The sequence below is a fragment of the Triticum urartu genome, chromosome 3A, assembly GCF_056163025.1.
Source record: "Triticum urartu cultivar PI428250 chromosome 3A, HENAU_Tu73, whole genome shotgun sequence".
Lineage (NCBI taxonomy): Eukaryota > Viridiplantae > Streptophyta > Magnoliopsida > Poales > Poaceae > Triticum > Triticum urartu.
The window spans coordinates 707751306-707769929 of NC_141875.1; the positions used below are offsets into that span (position 1 = coordinate 707751306).

The 18624-nt window shown below is 44.1% G+C and overlaps 1 pseudogene; it reads left to right on the forward strand.

Annotated features, from left to right (window-relative positions):
* Positions 1-929: 929 nt before the first annotated feature.
* The window catches only part of LOC147981949 (putative F-box protein At3g49980), a 43030-nt pseudogene continuing 25335 nt past the window's right edge, over positions 930-18624 (forward strand).

Consider the following 18624-nt stretch of genomic DNA (forward strand, 5'->3'; position numbering starts at 1 on the left):
GTCTATCTCTCCCGCTCTCCTCCCCCCCTCTCTCTCTCTCTCGCTTTCTTTCACTCTCACGATGAGAAATCTGTTGTTTTCTCCTGCGACATTTTTCAGAGGTATGCATGTATAGTTATCGATGTTTTCTTTTCCCTATATGGTTATAGTGAGGTGTTTATTGGCAATCTGGATCGCCGCCGGTATGAAAAAAAGGATCTTGCGTTATAAATTATAAGTTTGCTTCCATAACAATATTTTAAAAATATTTAATAGGTAAAATTAACATCATATTTAGATTTCACACATTTTTCTAATAAAATTTCATATTGAATATGTCAAAATCAAAGTTACGATTTAAAAGATACAGATAATTTAGAAAATCATTTGGTTTGACTCAAATATATTCCAAAATAATATTTAAAAATACTTATCAGGTAAAAATAATCTCATATTCATATTCTATATATTTTTCTAATCAAATTTCATATATAACATGTTCAAATCGGAGTTACGGTTTAAAAGATATGGATGATTTTAAAAATCATTTGTTTGACTTAAATATGATCCACGAATGAATTACCTAAAACATCAGGTTTTTTTCGAAAAATGTAAAATAACGGTTCGGGTTTGACTTAATTCCGGACGACGGGTTGATTTCAAGAATAGACAGAGACTTTTGTGCAAAATACGAAAATAACGATTCATTTTAACTTAAAACAAGACTGCGGGTTGAATTCTCTAAAATAGAAGGTCTTTTCTGAAAATTATCATGACGGATGAAAGAAACTTAATTTGCTTTATTATCAGGGGTAAAGATAAAGTTGAGTCATCTATTTTAGAATAGAGGAAGTACGTACCACCATGAATTTTACAGCTAGGTTAATACATCGAGCCCGATGCGGATTGCCATGCATATGTGTCGTCGGCCGGGTTTCAAGAAACAGGCAATGGCGATGGCAAAAGCCGAGTGCCTGCAGCAAGACGTCCTGGCCAGCATCCTGGTCCACCTTCCTGGGAGTGATCTCCGCCGCCTCCGCCTTGTCTGCAAAGAATGGTGGGACATCATCACCGACCAAACGTTCATCCAGGCGCACATGATGCACGGACCTCGGGCACCTTTGACACATACCATCGTCTTCTTTCCCGGATTCACCTACGGGAGCCGCAAAAACCCATGCAACGGCCGTGGTTTCCTCCGCGACGAGCACTGGAGGCTCATGGCCGAGCTCATAGCCGGCGTGTGGGATGAATTTGTAGGTGCATGCAATGGTCTGCTCTGAGTCCTGGAAGCTGGCCAGGGCTCCATCAAAGTCGTAGAACCATTCACCGGTGAGTCCCTCGCGCTGCCGCTGCCGCCAGAGGCGTCGAGGCTAAGGTGGACCGGCAACTGCAAGGCGTACTACTTCGATTACGATGCTACGACCAGACATTACAGGATCGTGCACCATGACTTCATCACAGATGACACGAGAATGGATTTTTAGCACCCGGGTGCCTAGACACCCCCTTATCATGACCGTTGGTCTAGAATCCAGTTCATTGGGATATGTGTGATATACTGTAGCTAGTAGACTATTAGTAGCAGGCATACTGTTTGCTAAACCCGGGCGATCGGTTGCGATTCAAACGAAGCTGTGCCTAGGCTGTCACTTTGCCTCTAGGTTTGATTCCCCCGAGACGTGGACATGACATATCGGCCCATTGTAAATAAAAAAACAGGAAAGAGCTAGCAGACTTGGTACATTTTAACAGCCGAAAGCATAAGCATACCTCTTGGCCGGGACAGTGAAGCTAAACCTGAGTCAGAAGCACAGCCCATGGGATCTTGGAAGGAGAATGACAGGTGGGACAGTCCATGTGTGCCCACAACGTCATAGAGTAATTAAGTTGAACATGGCCGACTGGGAATCTCTTGTGACATGGGCGCATGCAGCGACAGTCTGCTGTCTTTTCATCCATCACGTGGGCCTGCAAGACCTTTCTCTGCATGTTGGTGAAGGAAATATGCCCTAAAGGCAATAATAAAGTTATTATTTATTTCCTTATATCATGATAAAAGTTTATTATTCATGCTAAAATTGTATTAACCGGAAACATAATACATGTGTGAAGACATAGACAAACAGAGTGTCACTAGTATGCCTCTACTTGACTACCTCGTTAATCAAAGATGGTTATGTTTCCTAACCATTGACAAAGAGTTGTCATTTGATTAACGAGATCACATCATTAGTTGAATGATCTAATTGCATGACCCATTCCATTAGCTTAGCATCCGATCGTTTAGTATGTTGCTATTGCTTTCTTCATGACTTATACATGTTCCTATGACTATGAGATTATGTAACTCCCGTGTGCCGGAGGAACACTTTGTGTGCTACCAAACGTCACAACGTAACTAGGTGATTATAAAGGTGCTCTACAGGTGTCTCCAAAGGTACATGTTGGGTTGACGTATTTCGAGATTAGGATTTGTCACTCCGATTGTCGGAGAGGTATCTCTGGGCCCTCTCGGTAATGCACATCACTTAAGCCTTGCAAGCAATGCAACTAATGAGTCAGTTGCGAGATGATGTATTACAGAACGAGTAAAGAGACTTGCCGGTAACGAGATTGAACTAGGTATTGGATACCGACGATCGAATCTCGGGCAAGTAACATACCGATGACAAAGGGAACAACGTATGTTGTTATGCGGTCTGACCGATAAAGATCTTCGTAGAATATGTAGGAGCCAATATGGGCATCCAGGTCCCGCTATTGGTTATTGACCGGAGACATGTCTCGGTCATGTCTACATCGTTCTCGAACCCGTAGGGTCCGCACGCTTAAGGTTTCGATGACAATTATATTATGAGTTCATACGTTTTGATGTACCGAAGGTTGTTCGGAGTCCCGGATGTGATCACGGACATGACGAGGAGTCTCGAAATGGTCGAGACATAAATATTGATATATTGGACGGCTATATTCGGACACCGGAAGTGTTCCGGGTGATTTCGGAGAAAACCGGAAAGCCGGAGGGTTACCGGAACCCCCCCGGGAGAAGTAATGGGCCATATGGGCCTTAGTGGAGAGAGAGGGGCAGCCAAAGGTGGGCCGCGCGCCTCCTCCCCCCTGGTCCGAATTGGACTAGGAGAGGGGGGGGGGGGGCGGCACCCCCCTTTCCCTCTCCCTCCCTACTTCTTTCCCCCTCCTAGTAGGAGTCCTACTCCTACTAGGAGGAGGACTCCTCCTTGGCGCGCCATAGGGGCCGGCCGGCCTCCTCCTCTCTTGAACCTTTATATACGGAGGCAGGGGCACCCCAGAAACACACAAGTTGATCCACGTGATCATATTCTTAGCCGTGTGCGGCGCCCCCTGCCACCATAGTCCTCGATAATATTGTAGCGGTGCTTAGGCGAAGCCCTGCGACAGTAGTACATAAAGATCGTCACCACGCCGTCGTGCTGACGGAACTCTTCCCCGACACTTTGCTGGATCGGAGTCCGGGGATCGTCATCGAGCTGAACGTGTGCTAAAACTCGGAGGTGCCGTAGTTTCGGTGCTTGATCGGTCGGGTCGTGAAGATGTACGACTACATCAACCGCGTTGTCATAACGCTTCCGCTATCGATCTACAAGGGTATGTAGATCATACTCTCCCCTCTCGTTGCTATGCATCACCATGATCTTGCGTGTGCGTAGGAAAATTTTGAAATTACTACGTTCCCCAACAGTGGTATCCGAGCCTAGGTTTTATGGTTTGATGTTATATGCATGAGTAGAACACAAGTGAGTTATGGGCGATATAAGTCATACTGCCTACCAGCATGTCATACTTTGGTTCGGCGGTATTGTTGGATGAAGCGGTCCGGACCGACATTACGCGTACGCTTACGCGAGACCGGTTCTCCCGACGTGCTTTGCACATAGGTGGCTTGCGGGTGACTGTTTCTCCAACTTTAGTTGAACCGAGTGTGGCTACGCCCGGTCCTTGCGAAGGTTAAAACGGCATCAACTTGACAAACTATCGTTGTGGTTTTGATGCGTAGGTAAGATTGGTTCTTGCTTAAGCCCGTAGCAGCCAAGTAAAACTTGCAACAAACAAAGTAGAGGACGTCTAACTTGTTTTTGCAGGGCATGTTGTGATGTGATATGGTCAAGACATGATGCTGATTTTATTGTATGAGATGATCATGTTTTGTAACCGGGTTATCGGCAACTGGCAGGAGCCATATGGTTGTCGCTTTATTGTATGCAATGCAATCGCGCTGTAATGCTTTACTTTATCACTAAGCGGCAGCGATAGTCGTGGAAGCATAAAATTGGCGAGACGACAACGATGCTACGATGGAGATCAAGGTGTCACGCCGGTGACGATGGTGATCATGACGGTGCTTCGGAGATGGAGATTACAGGCACAAGATGATGATGGCCATATCATATCACTTATATTGATTGCATGTGATGTTTATCTTTTATGCATCTTATCTTGCTCTGATTGACGGTAGCATTATAAGATGATCTCTCACTAAAATTATCAAGAAGTATTCTCCCTGAGTATGCACCGTTGCGAAAGTTCTTCGTGCTGAGACACCACGTGATGATCGGGTGTGATAGGCTCTACGTTCAAATACAATGGGTGCAAAACAGTTGCACACGCAGAATACTCAGGTTATACTTGACGAGCCAAGCATATACAGATATGGCCTCGGAACATGGAGACTGAAAGGTCGAGCGTGAATCATATAGTAGATATGATCAACATAACGATGTTCACCATTGAAAACTACTCCATCTCACTTGATGATCGGTTATGGTTTAGTTGATTTGGATCACGTGATCACTTAGAGGATTAGAGGGATGTCTATCTAAGTGGGAGTTCTTTAAGTAATCTGATTAATTGAACTTAAATTTATCATGAACTTAGTACTTGATAGTATCTTGCTTATGTATGTTTGATTGTAGATAGATGGCACGTGCTGTTGTTCCGTTGAATTTTAATGCATTCCTTGAGAAAGCAAAGTTGAAAGATGATGGTAGCAATTACACGGACTGGGTCCGTAACTTGAGGATTATCCTCATTGCTGCACAGAAGAATTACGTCCTGGAAACACCGCTGGGTGCCAGGCCTGCTGCTGGAGCAACACCAGATGTTATGAACGTCTGGCAGAGCAAAGCTGATGATGTTGGGGAATGTAGTAATTTCAAAAAATTTCCTACGCACACGCAAGATCACGGTGATGCATAGCAACGAGAGGGGAGAGTGTTGTCTACGTACCCTCGTAGACCAAAGAGGAAGCGTTGACGCAACGTAGAGGAAGTAGTCGTACGTCTTCCCGATCCGACCGATCCAAGCACCGTTACTTCGGCGCCTCCGAGTTCTTAGCACACGTACAGCTCGATGACGCTCCCCGGGCTCCGATCCACCAAAGCTTCGGGGATGAGTTCCGTCAGCACAACAGCGTGGTGACGATGATGATGTTCTACCGACGCAGGGCTTCGCCTAAGCACTACAACGATATGACCGAGGTGGAATATGGTGGAGGGGGGCACCGCACACGGCTAAGGAACGATCACGAGGATCAACTTGTGTGTCCTAGGGTGCCCCCCTGCCCCCGTATATAAAGGAGCAAGGGGGAGGCCGGCCGGCCCTTGGTGCACCAAGGAGAGAGGGGGGAGTCCTTCTCCTAGTGGGAGTAGGACTCCCCCTTTCCTAGTCCAATTAGGAATATGGAGGGGGAAGGAAAGAGAGGGAGAGGGAGAGGGAAAGAGGGGCCGCCCCCCCGTCCCTAGTCCAATTCGGACTCCCCATAGGGGGGGGCGCCACCTCCTGGGCTTCTGCCCTCTCTCTCCCCTCAGACCCAATATGGCCCATTACTTCCCCGGGGGGTTCCGGTAACCCCTTCGGCACTCCGGTTTTATCCGAAATCACCCGGAACACTTCCGGTGTCCGAATATAGTCGTCCAATATATCAATCTTTATGTCTCGACCATTTCGAGACTCCTTGTCATGTCCGTGATCACATCCGGGACTCCGAACTAACTTCGGTACATCAAAATGCATAAACTCATAATAACTGTCATCGTAACGTTAAGCGTGCGGACCCTACGGTTCGAGAACAATGTAGACATGACTGAGACAAATCTCCGGTCAATAACCAATAGCGGGACCTGGATGCTCATATTGTCTCCTAGATATTCTACGAATATCTTTATCGGTCAGACCGTATAATAACATACGTTGTTCCCTTTGTCATCGGTATGTTACTTGCCCGAGATTCGATCGTCGGTATCCAATACCTAGTTCAATCTCGTTACCGGCAAGTCTCTTTACTCGTTACGTAATACATCATCTCGCAACTAACTCATTGGTTGCAATGCTTGCAAGGCTTATGTGATGTGCATTACCGAGAGGGCCCACAGATACCTCTCCGACCATCGGAGTGACAAATCCTAATCTCGAAATACGTCAACCCAACATGTACCTTTGGAGACACCTGTAGAGCACCTTTATAATCACCCAGTTACGTTGTGACGTTTGGTAGCACACAAAGTGTTCCTCCGGCACACGGGAGTTACATAATCTCATAGTCATAGGAACATGTATAAGTCATGAAGAAAGCAATAGCAACATACTAAACGATCGGGTGCTAAGCTAATGGAATGGGTCATGTCAATCAGATCATTCAACTAATGATGTGATCCCGTTAATCAAATAACAACTCTTTTGTCTATGGTTAGGAAACATAACCATCTTTGATTAACGAGCTAGTCAAGTAGAGGCATACTAGTGACACTCTGTTTGTCTATGTATTCACACATGTAGTATGTTTCCTGTTAATACAATTATAGCATGAATAATAAACATTTATCATGATAAAAGGAAATAAATAATAACTTTATTATTGCCTCTAGGGCATATTTCCTTCAGATGACTACTCGATAGTTCAGTGTGCCATGCTTTACGGCTTAGAATCGGGACTTCAACGACGTTTTGAACGTCATGGAGCATATGAGATGTTCCAAGAGTTGAAGTTAATATTTCAAGCAAATGCCCGGATTGAGAGATATGAAGTCTCCAATAAGTTCTATAGCTGCAAGATGGAGGAGAATAGTTCTGTCAGTGAGCATATACTCAAAATGTCTGGGTATAATAATCACTTGATTTAGATGGGAGTTAATCTTCCAGATGATTGCGTCATTGACATAATTCTCCAATCACTGCCACCAAGCTACAAGAGCTTCGTGATGAACTATAATATGCAAGGGATGAATAAGACTATTCCCGAGCACTTCGCAATGCTGAAAGCTGCGGAGGTAGAAATCAAAAAGGAGCATCAAGTGTTGATGGTCAACAAGACCACTAGTTTCAAGAAAAAAGGCAAAGGGAAGAAGAAGGGGAACTTCAAAAAGAACAACAAGCAAGTTGCTGCTCAAGAGAAGAAACCCAAGTCTGGACCTAAGCCTGAAACTGAGTGCTTCTACTGCAAGCAGACTGGTCACTGGAAACGGAACTGCCCCAAGTATTTGGCGGATAAGAAGGATGGCAAGGTGAACAAAGGTATATGTGATATACATGTTATTGATGTGTACCTTACTAATGCTCGCAGTAGCACCTGGGTATTTGATACTGGTTCTGTTGCTAATATTTGCAACTCGAAACAGGGACTACGGATTAAGCGAAGATTGGCTAAGGACGAGGTGACGATGCGCATGGGAAACAGTTCCAAAGTCGATGTGATCGCAGTCGGCACGCTACCTCTACATCTACCTTCGGGATTAGTATTAGACCTAAATAATTGTTATTTGGTGCCAGCGTTGAGCATGAACATTATATCTGGATCTTGTTTAATGCGAGACGGTTATTCATTTAAATCAGAGAATAATGGTTGTTCTATTTATATGAGTAATATCTTTTATGGTCATGCACCCTAGAAGAGTGGTCTATTCTTATTGAATCTCGATAGTAGTGATACACATATTCATAATGTTGAAGCCAAAAGATGCAGAGTTGATAATGATGGTACAACTTATTTGTGGCACTGCCGTTTAGGTCATATCGGTGTAAAGCGCATGAAGAAACTCCATACTGATGGACTTTTGGAACCACTTGATTATGAATCACTTGGTACTTGCGAACCGTGCCTCATGGGCAAGATGACTAAAACACCGTTCTCCGGTACTATGGAGAGAGCAACAGATTTGTTGGAAATCATACATACAGATGTATGTGGTCCGATGAATATTGAGGCTCGTGGCGGATATCGTTATTTTCTCACCTTCACAGATGACTTAAGCAGATATGGGTATATCTACTTAATGAAACACAAGTCTGAAACATTTGAAAAGTTCAACGAATTTCAGAGTGAAGTTGAAAATCATCGTAACAAGAAAATAAAGTTTCTACGATCTGATCGTGGAGGAAAATATTTGAGTTACGAGTTTGGTGTACATTTGAAGCAATGCGGAATAGTTTCGCAACTCACGCCACCTGGAACACCATAGCGTAATGGTGTGTTCGAACGTCGTAATCGTACTTTACTAGATATGGTGCGATCTATGATGTCTCTTACTGATTTACCGCTATCGTTTTGGGGTTATGCTTTAGAGACGGCCGCATTCACGTTGAATAGGGCACCATCGAAATCCGTTGAGACGACGCCTCATGAACTATGGTTTGGCAAGAAACCAAAGTTGTCGTTTCTGAAAGTTTGGGGCTGCGATGCTTATGTGAAAAAGCTTCAACCTGATAAACTCGAACCCAAATCGGAGAAATGTGTCTTCATAGGATATCCAAAGGAAACTATTGGATACACCTTCTATCACAGATCCGAAGGCAAGACTTTTGTTGCTAAATTCGGAAACTTTCTGGAGAAGGAGTTTCTCTCGAAAGATGTGAGTGGGAGGAAAGTAGAACTTGATGAGGTAACTGTACCTGCTCCCTTATTGGAAAGTAGTACATCACAGAAAACTGTTTCTGCGACACCTACACCAATTAGTGAGGGAGCTAATGATAATGATCATGAAACTTCAGGACAAGATACTACTGAACCTCGTAGATCAACCAGAGTGAGAACCGCGCCAGAATGGTACGGTAATCCTGTTCTGGAAATCATGCTGCTAGATCATGATGAACCTACGAACTATGAAGAAGCGATGGTGAGCCCAGATTCCGCAAAATGGCTTGAAGCCATGAAATCTGAGATGGGATCCATGTATGAAAACAAAGTATGGACTTTGGTTGACTTGCCCGATGATTGGCAAGCAATTGAGAATAAGTGGATCTTCAAGAAGAAGACTGACACTGACGGTAATATTACTGTCTACAAAGCTTGACTTGTTGCAAAAGGTTTTCGACAAGTTCAAGGGGTTGACTACGATGAGACCTTCTCACCCGTAGCGATGCTTAAGTTTGTCCGAATCATGTTAGCAATTGCCGCATTTTATGATTATGAAATTTGGCAGATGGATGTCAAAACTGCATTCCTGACTGGATTTCTGGAAGATGAGTTGTATATGATGCAACCGGAAGTTTTTGTCGATCCAAAGGGAGCTAACAAAGTGTGCAAGCTCCAGCGATCCATTTATGGACTGGTGCAAGCCTCTCGGAGTTGGAATAAACGCTTTGATAGTGTGATCAAAGCATTTGGTTTTATACAGACTTTCGGAGAAGCCTGTATTTACAAGAAAGTGAGTGGGAGCTCTGTAGCATTTCTGATATTATATGTGGATGACATATTACTGATTGGAAATGATATAGAATTTCTGGATAGCATAAAGGGATACTTGAATAAGAGTTTTTGAATGAAAGACCTCGGTGAAGCTGCTTACATATTAGGCATAAAGATCTATAGAGATAGATCAAGACGCTTAATTGGACTTTCACAAAGCACATACCTTGACAAGATTTTGAAGAAGTTCAAAATGGATCAAGCAAAGAAAGGGTTCTTGCCTGTGTTACAAGGTGTGAAGTTGAGTCAGACTCAATTCCCAACCACTGCAGAAGATAGAGAGAAAATGAAAGATGTTCCCTATGCTTCAGCCATAGGCTCTATCATGTATGCAATGCTGTGTACCAGACTTGATGTGTGCCTTGCTATAAGTTTAGCAGGGAGGTACCAAAGTAATCCAGGAGTGGATCACTGGACAGCGGTCAAGAACATCCTGAAATACCTGAAAAGGACTAAGGATATGTTTCTCGTATATGGAGGTGACAAAGAGCTCATTGTAAACGGTTACGTTGATGCAAGCTTTGACACTGATCTGGACGATTCTAAATCGCAAACCGGATACGTGTTTACATTAAACGGTGGAGCTGTCAGTTGGTGCAGTTCAAAACAAAGCGTCGTGGTGGGATCTGAAGGAAATATGCCCTAGAGGCAATAATAAAGTTATTATTTATTTCCTTTATATCATGATAAATGTTTATTATTCATGCTAGAATTGTATTAACCGGAAACATAATACATGTGTGAATACATAGACAAACAGAGTGTCACTAGTATGCCTCTACTTGACTAGCTCGTTAATCAAAGATGGTTATGTTTCCTAACCATAGACAAAAGAGTTGTTATTTGATTAACGGGATCACATCATTAGTTGAATGATCTGATTGACATGACCCATTCCATTAGCTTAGCACCCGATCGTTTACTATGTTGCTATTGCTTTCTTCATGACTTATACATGTTCCTATGACTATGAGATTATGTAACTCCCGTGTGCCGGAGGAACACTTTGTGTGCTACCAAACATCACAACGTAACTGGGTGATTATAAAGGTGCTCTACAGGTGTCTCCAAAGGTACATGTTGGGTTGACGTATTTCGAGATTAGGATTTGTCACTCCGATCGTCGGAGAGGTATCTCTGGGCCCTTCTCGGTAATGCACATCACATAAGCCCTGTAAGCATTGCAACCAATGAGTTAGTTGCGAGATGATGTATTACGTAATGAGTAAAGAGACTTGCCGGTAACGAGATTGAACTAGGTATTGGATACCGACGATCGAATCTCGGGCAAGTAACATACCGATGACAAAGGGAACAACGTATGTTGTTATGCGGTCTGACCGATAAAGATCTTCGTAGAATATGTAGGAACCAATATGGGCATCCAGGTCCCGCTATTGGTTATTGACCGGAGATTTGTCTCAGTCATGTCTACATTGTTCTCGAACCGTAGGGTCCGCACGCTTAACGTTACGATGAGCGTTATTATGAGTTTATGCATTTTGATGTACCGAAGTTAGTTCGGAGTCCCGGATGTGATCACAGACATGACGAGGAGTCTCGAAATGGTCGAGACATAAAGATTGATATATTGGACGACTATATTCGGACACCGGAAGTGTTCCGGGTGATTTCGGATAAAACCGGAGTACCGGAGGGGTTACCGGAACCCCCCGGGGAAGTAATGGGCCTTATTGGGCCTAGGGGGAGAGAGAGGGCAGCAGCCCAGGAGGTGGCGCGCCCCCCCTATGGGGAGTCTGAATTGGACTAGGGAGGGGGGCGCGACCCCTCTTTCCCTCTTCCTCTCCCTCTCTTTCCTTCCCCCTCCATATTCCTAATTGGACTTGGAAAGGGGAGTCCTACTCCCACTAGGAGAAGGACTCCCCCCCTCTCTCCTTGGCGCACCAAGGGCCGGCCGGCCTCCCCCTTGCTCCTTTATATACGGGGGTAGGGGGGCACCCTAGAACACACAAGTTGATCCTCGTGATCGTTCCTTAGCCGTGTGCGGTGCCCCCCTCCACCATATTCCACCTCGGTCATATCGTTGTAGTGCTTAGGCGAAGCCCTGCGTCGGTAGAACATCATCATCGTCACCACGCCGTTGTGCTGACGGAACTCATCCCCGAAGCTTTGCTGGATCGGAGCCCGGGGGGCGTCATCGAGCTGTACGTGTGCTAAGAACTCGGAGGCGCCGGAGTAACGGTGCTTGGATCGGTTGGATCGGGAAGACGTACAACTACTTCCTCTACGTTGCGTCAACGCTTCCTCTTTGGTCTACGAGGGTACGTAGACAACACTCTCCCCTCTCGTTGCTATGCATCACCATGATCTTGCGTGTGCGTAGGAATTTTTTTGTTACTACGTTCCCCAACAGTGGCATCCGAGCCTAGGTTTTATGTGTTGATGTTATATGCACGAGTAGAACACAAGTGAGTTGTGGGCGATATAAGTCATACTGCTTACCAGCATGTCATACTTTGGTTCGGCGGTATTGTTGGACGAAGCGGCCCGGACCAACATTACGCGTACGCTTACGCGAGACCGGTTCTCCCGACGTGCTTTGCACAGAGGTGGTTTGCGGGTGACAGTTTCTCCAACTTTAGTTGAACCGAGTGTGGCTACGCCCGGTCCTTGCGAAGGTTAAAACAGCACCAACTTGACAAACTATCGTTGTGGTTTTGATGCGTAGGTAAGATTGGTTCTTGCTTAAGCCCGTAGCAGCCACGTAAAACTTGCAACAACAAAGTAGAGGACGTCTAACTTGTTTTTGCAGAGCATGTTGTGATGTGATATGGTCAAGACATGATGCTAAATTTTATTGTATGAGATGATCATGTTTTGTAACCGAGTTATCGGCAACTGGCAGGAGCCATATGGTTGTCGCTTTATTGTATGCAATGCAATCGCGCTGTAATGCTTTACTTTATCACTAAGCGGTAGCGATAGTCGTGGAAGCATAAGATTGGCGAGACAACAACGATGCTACGATGGAGATCAAGGTGTCGCGCCGGTGACGATGGTGATCATGACGGTGCTTCGGAGATGGAGATCACAGTCACAAGATGATGATAACCATATCATATCACTTATATTGATTGCATGTGATGTTTATATTTTATGCATCTTATTTTGCTTTGATTGACGGCAGCATTATAAGATGATCTCTCACTAAATTATCAAGATAAAAAGTGTTCTCCCTGAGTATGCACCGTTGCCAAAGTTCGTCGTGCCCAGACACCACGTGATGATCGGGTGTGATAAGCTCTACGTCCATCTACAACGGGTGCAAGCCAGTTTTGCACACGCAGAATACTCAGGTTAAACTTGACGAGCCTAGCATATGCAGATGGCCTCGGAACACGAAGACCGAAAGGTCGAGCGTGAATCATATAGTAGATATGATCAACATAATGATGTTCACCATTGAAAACTACTCCATCTCATGTGATGATCGGTTATGGTTTAGTTGATTTGGATCACGTGATCACTTAGAGGATTAGAGGGATGTCTATCTAAGTGGGAGTTCTTTAAGTAATTTGATTAATTGAACTTAAATTTATCATGAACTTAGTACCTATAGTATCTTGCTTATGTATGTTTGATTGTAGATAGATGGCCCGTGCTATTGTTCCGTTAAATTTTAATGCGTTCCTTGAGAAAGCAAAGTTGAAAGATGATGGTAGCAATTACACGGACTGGGTCCGTAACTTGAGGATTATCCTCATTGCTGCACAGAAGAATTACATCCTGGAAGCACCGCTGGGTGCCAGGCCTGCTGCTGGAGCAACACCAGATGTTATGAACGTCTCGCAAAGCAAAGCTGATGACTACTCGATAGTTCAGTGTGCCATGCTTTACAGCTTAGAATCGGGACTTCAACGATGTTTTGAATGTCATGGAGCATATGAGATGTTCCAGGAGTTGAAGTTAATATTTCAAGAAAATGCCCGGATGATAGATATGAAGTCTCCAATAAGTTCTATAGCTGCAAGATGGAGGAGAACAGTTCTGTCAGTGAGCATATACTCAAAATGTCTGGGTATAATAATGACTTGATTCAATTGGGAGTTAATCTTCCAGATGATTGCGTCATTGACAGAATTCTCCAATCACTGCCACCAAGCTACAAGAGCTTTGTGATGAACTATAATATGCAAGGGATGAATAAGACTATTCCCGAGCTCTTCGCAATGCTGAAAGCTGCGGAGGTAGAAATCAAGAAGGAGCATCAAGTGTTGATGGTCAACAAGACCACTAGTTTCAAGAAAAAGGGCAAAGGGAAGAAGAAGGGGAACTTCAAAAAGAATGGCAAGCAAGTTGCTACTCAAGAGAAGAAACCCAAGTCTGGACCTAAGCCTGAAACTGAGTGCTTCTACTGCAAGCAGACTGGTCACTGGAAGCGGAACTGCCCCAAGTATTTGGAAGATAAGAAGGATGGCAAGGTGAACAAAGGTATATGTGATATACATGTTATTGATGTGTACCTTACTAGAGCTCTCAGTAGCACCTGGGTATTTGATACTGGTTCTGTTGCTTATATTTGCAACTCGAAATAGGGACTACGGATTAAGGGAACACTGGCAAAGGACGAGGTGACGATGCGCGTGGGAAATGGTTCCAAAGTCGATGTGATCACAGTCGGCACGCTACCTCTACGTCTACCTTCGGGATTAGTATTAGACCTAAATAATTGTTATTTGGTGCCAGCATTGAGCATGAACATTATATCTGGATCTTGTTTGATGCGAGACGGTTATTCATTTAAATCAGAGAATAATGGTTGTTCTATTTATATGAGTAATATCTTTTATGGTCATGCACCTTTGAAGAGTGGTCTATTTTTGATGAATCTCGATAGTAGTAACACACATATTCATAATATTGAAGCCAAAAGATGCAGAGTTGATAATGATAGTGCAACTTATTTATGGCACTGCCGTTTAGGTCATATCGGTATAAAGCACATGAAGAAACTCCATACTGATGGACTTTTGGAACCACTTGATTATGAATCACTTGGTACTTGCGAACCGTGCCTCATAGGCAAGATGACTAAAACACCGTTCTCCGGTTCTATGGAGAGAGCAACAGATTTGTTGGAAATCATACATACAGATGTATGTGGTCCGATGAATATTGAGGCTCGTGGCGGATATCGTTATTTTCTTACCTTCACAGATGACTTAAGAAGATATGGGTATATCTACTTAATGAAACACAAGTCTGAAACATTTGAAAAGTTCAAAGAATTTCAGAGTGAAGTTGAAAATCATCGTAACAAGAAAATAAAGTTTCTACGATCTGATCGTGGAGGAGAATATTTGAGTTACGAGTTTGGTGTACATTTGAAACAACGCGGAATAGTTTCGCAACTCACGCCACCCGGAACACCACAGCGTAATGGTGTGTCTGAACATCGTAATCGTACTTTACTAGATATGGTGCGATCTATGATGTCTCTTACTGAATTACCGCTATCGTTTTGGGGTTATGCTTTAGAGACGGCCGCATTCACGTTAAATAGGGCACCATCGAAATCCGTTGAGACGGCGCCTTATGAACTATGGTTTGGCAAGAAACCAAAGTTGTCGTTTCTTAAAGTTTGGGGCTGCGATGCTTATGTGAAAAAGCTTCAACCTGATAAGCTCGAACCCAAATCGGAGAAATGTGTCTTCATAGGATACCCAAAGGAAACTGTTGGGTACACCTTCTATCACAGATCCGAAGGCAAGACATTCGTTGCTAAGAATGGATCCTTTCTAGAGAAGGAGTTTCTCTCGAAAGAAGTGAGTGGGAGGAAAGTAGAACTTGACGAGGTAACTGTACCTGCTCCCTTATTGGAAAGTAGTACATCACAGAAACCTGTTTCTGCGACACCTACACCAATTAGTGAGGAAGCTAATGATAATGATCATGAAACTTCAGAACAAGATACTACTGAACCTCGTAGATCAACCAGAGTAAGATCCGTGCCAGAGTGGTACGGTAATCCTGTTCTGGAAGTCATGCTACTAGATCATGATGAACCTACAAACTATGAAGAAGCGATGGTGAGCCCAGATTCCGCAAAATGGCTTGAAGCCATGAAATCTGAGATGGGATCCATGTATGAGAACAAAGTCTGGACTTTGGTTGACTTGCCCGATGGTCGGCAAGCAATTGAGAATAAATGGATCTTCAAGAAGAAGACTGACGCTGACGGTAATGTTACTGTCTACGAAGCTCGACTTGTCGCAAAAGGTTTTCGACAAGTTCAAGGGATTGACTACGATGAGACCTTCTCACCCGTAGCGATGCTTAAGTCTGTCCGAATCATGTTAGCAATTGCCGCATTTTATGATTATAAAATTTGGCAGATGGATGTCAAAACTGCATTCCTGAATGGATTTCTAGAAGAAGAGTTGTATATGATGCAACCGGAAGGTTTTGTCGATCCAAAGGGAGCTAACAAAGTGTGCAAGCTCCAGCGATCCATTTATGGACTGGTGCAAGCCTCTCGGAGTTGGAATAAACGCTTTGATAGTGTGATCAAAGCATTTGGTTTTATACAGACTTTCGGAGAAGCCTGTATTTACAAGAAAGTGAGTGGGAGCTCTATAGCATTTCTGATATTATATGTGGATGACATATTACTGATTGGAAATGATATAGAATTTCTGGATAGCATAAAGGGATACTTCAATAAGAGTTTTTCAATGAAAGACCTCGGTGAAGCTGCTTACATATTAGGAATAAAGATCTATAGAGATAGATCAAGACGCTTAATTGGACTTTCACAAAGCACATACCTTGACAAGATTTTGAAGAAAGTTCAAAATGGATCAAGCAAAGAAAGGGTTCTTGCCTGTGTTACAAGGTGTGAAGTTGAGTCAGACTCAATGCCCGACCACTGCAGAAGATAGAGAGAAAATGAAAGATGTTCCCTATGCTTCAGCCATAGGATCTATCATGTATGCAATGCTGTGTACCAGACCTGATGTGTGCCTTGCTATAAGTCTAGTAGGGAGGTACCAAAGTAATCCAGGAGTGGATCACTGGACAGCGGTCAAGAACATCCTGAAGTACCTGAAAAGGACTAAGGATATGTTTCTCGTATATGGAGGTGACAAAGAGCTCATCGTAAATGGTTACGTTGATGCAAGCTTTGACACTGATCCGGACGATTCTAAATCGCAAACCGGATACGTGTTTACATTAAACGGTGGAGCTGTCAGTTGGTGCAGTTCTAAACAAAGAGTTGTGGCGGGATCTACATGTGAAGCGGTGTACATAGCTGCTTCGGAAGCAGCAAATAAAGGATTCTGGATGAAGGAGTTCATATCCGATCTAGGTGTCATACCTAGTGCATAGGGTCCAATGAAAATCTTTTGTGACAATACTGGTGCAATTGCCTTGGCAAAGGAATCCAGATTTCACAAGAGAACCAAGCACATCAAGAGACGCTTCAATTCCATTCGGGATCTAGTCCAGGTGGGAGACATAGAGATTTGCAAGATACATACGGATCTGAATGTTGCAGACCCATTGACTAAGCCTCTTCCACGAGCAAAACATGATCAGCACCAAGGCTCCATGGGTGTTAGAATCATTACTGTGTAATCTAGATTATTGACTCTAGTGCAAGTGGGAGACTGAAGGAAATATGCCCTAGAGGCAATAATAAAGTTATTATTTATTTCCTTTATATCATGATAAATGTTTATTATTCATGCTAGAATTGTATTAACCGGAAACATAATACATGTGTGAATACATAGACAAACAGAGTGTCACTAGTATGCCTCTACTTGACTAGCTTGTTAATCAAAGATGGTTATGTTTCCTAACCATAGACAAAAGAGTTGTTATTTTATTAACGGGATCACATCATTAGTTGAATGATCTGATTGACATGACCCATTCCATTAGCTTAGCACCCGATCGTTTAGTATGTTGCTATTGCTTTCGTCGGAGAGGTATCTCTGGGCCCTTCTCGGTAATGCACATCACATAAGCCTTGTAAGCATTGCAACCAATGAGTTAGTTGCGAGATGATGTATTACGTAACGAGTAAAGAGACTTGCCGGTAATGAGATTGAACTAGGTATTGGATACCGACGATCGAATCTCGGGCAAGTAACATACCGATGACAAAGGGAACAACGTATGTTGTTATGCGGTCTGACCGATAAAGATCTTCGTAGAATATGTAGGAACCAATATGGGCATCCAGGTCCCGCTATTGGTTATTGACCGGAGATTTGTCTCAGTCATGTCTACATTGTTCTTGAACCGTAGGGTCCGCACGCTTAACGTTACGATGACAGTTATTATGAGTTTATGCATTTTGATGTACCGAAGTTAGTTCGGAGTCCCGGATGTGATCACAGACATGACGAGGAGTCTCGAAATGGTCGAGACATAAAGATTGATATATTGGACGACTATATTCGGACACCGGAAGTGTTCCGGGTGATTTCGGATAAAACCGGAGTGCCAGAGGGGTTACCGGAACCCCCCGGGGAAGTAATGGGCCTTATTGGGCCTGAGGCGAGAGAGAGGGCAGCAGCCCAGGAGGTGGCGCGCCCCCCCTATGGGGAGACCGAATTGGACTAGGGAGGGGGGTGCGGCCCCTCTTTCCCTCTTCCTCTCCCTCTCTTTCCTTCCCCCTCCATATTCCTAATTGGACTAGGAAAGGGGAGTCCTACTCCCACTAGGAGAAGGACTCCCCCCTCTCTCCTTGGCGCACCAAGGGCCGGCCGGCCTCCCCCTTGCTCCTTTATATACGGGGGCAGGGGGGCACCCTAGAACACACAAGTTGATCCTCGTGATCGTTCCTTAGCCGTGTGCGGTGCCCCCCTCCACCATATTCCACCTCGGTCATATCGTTGTAGTGCTTAGGCGAAGCCCTGCGTCGGTAGAACATCATCATCGTCACCACGCCATTG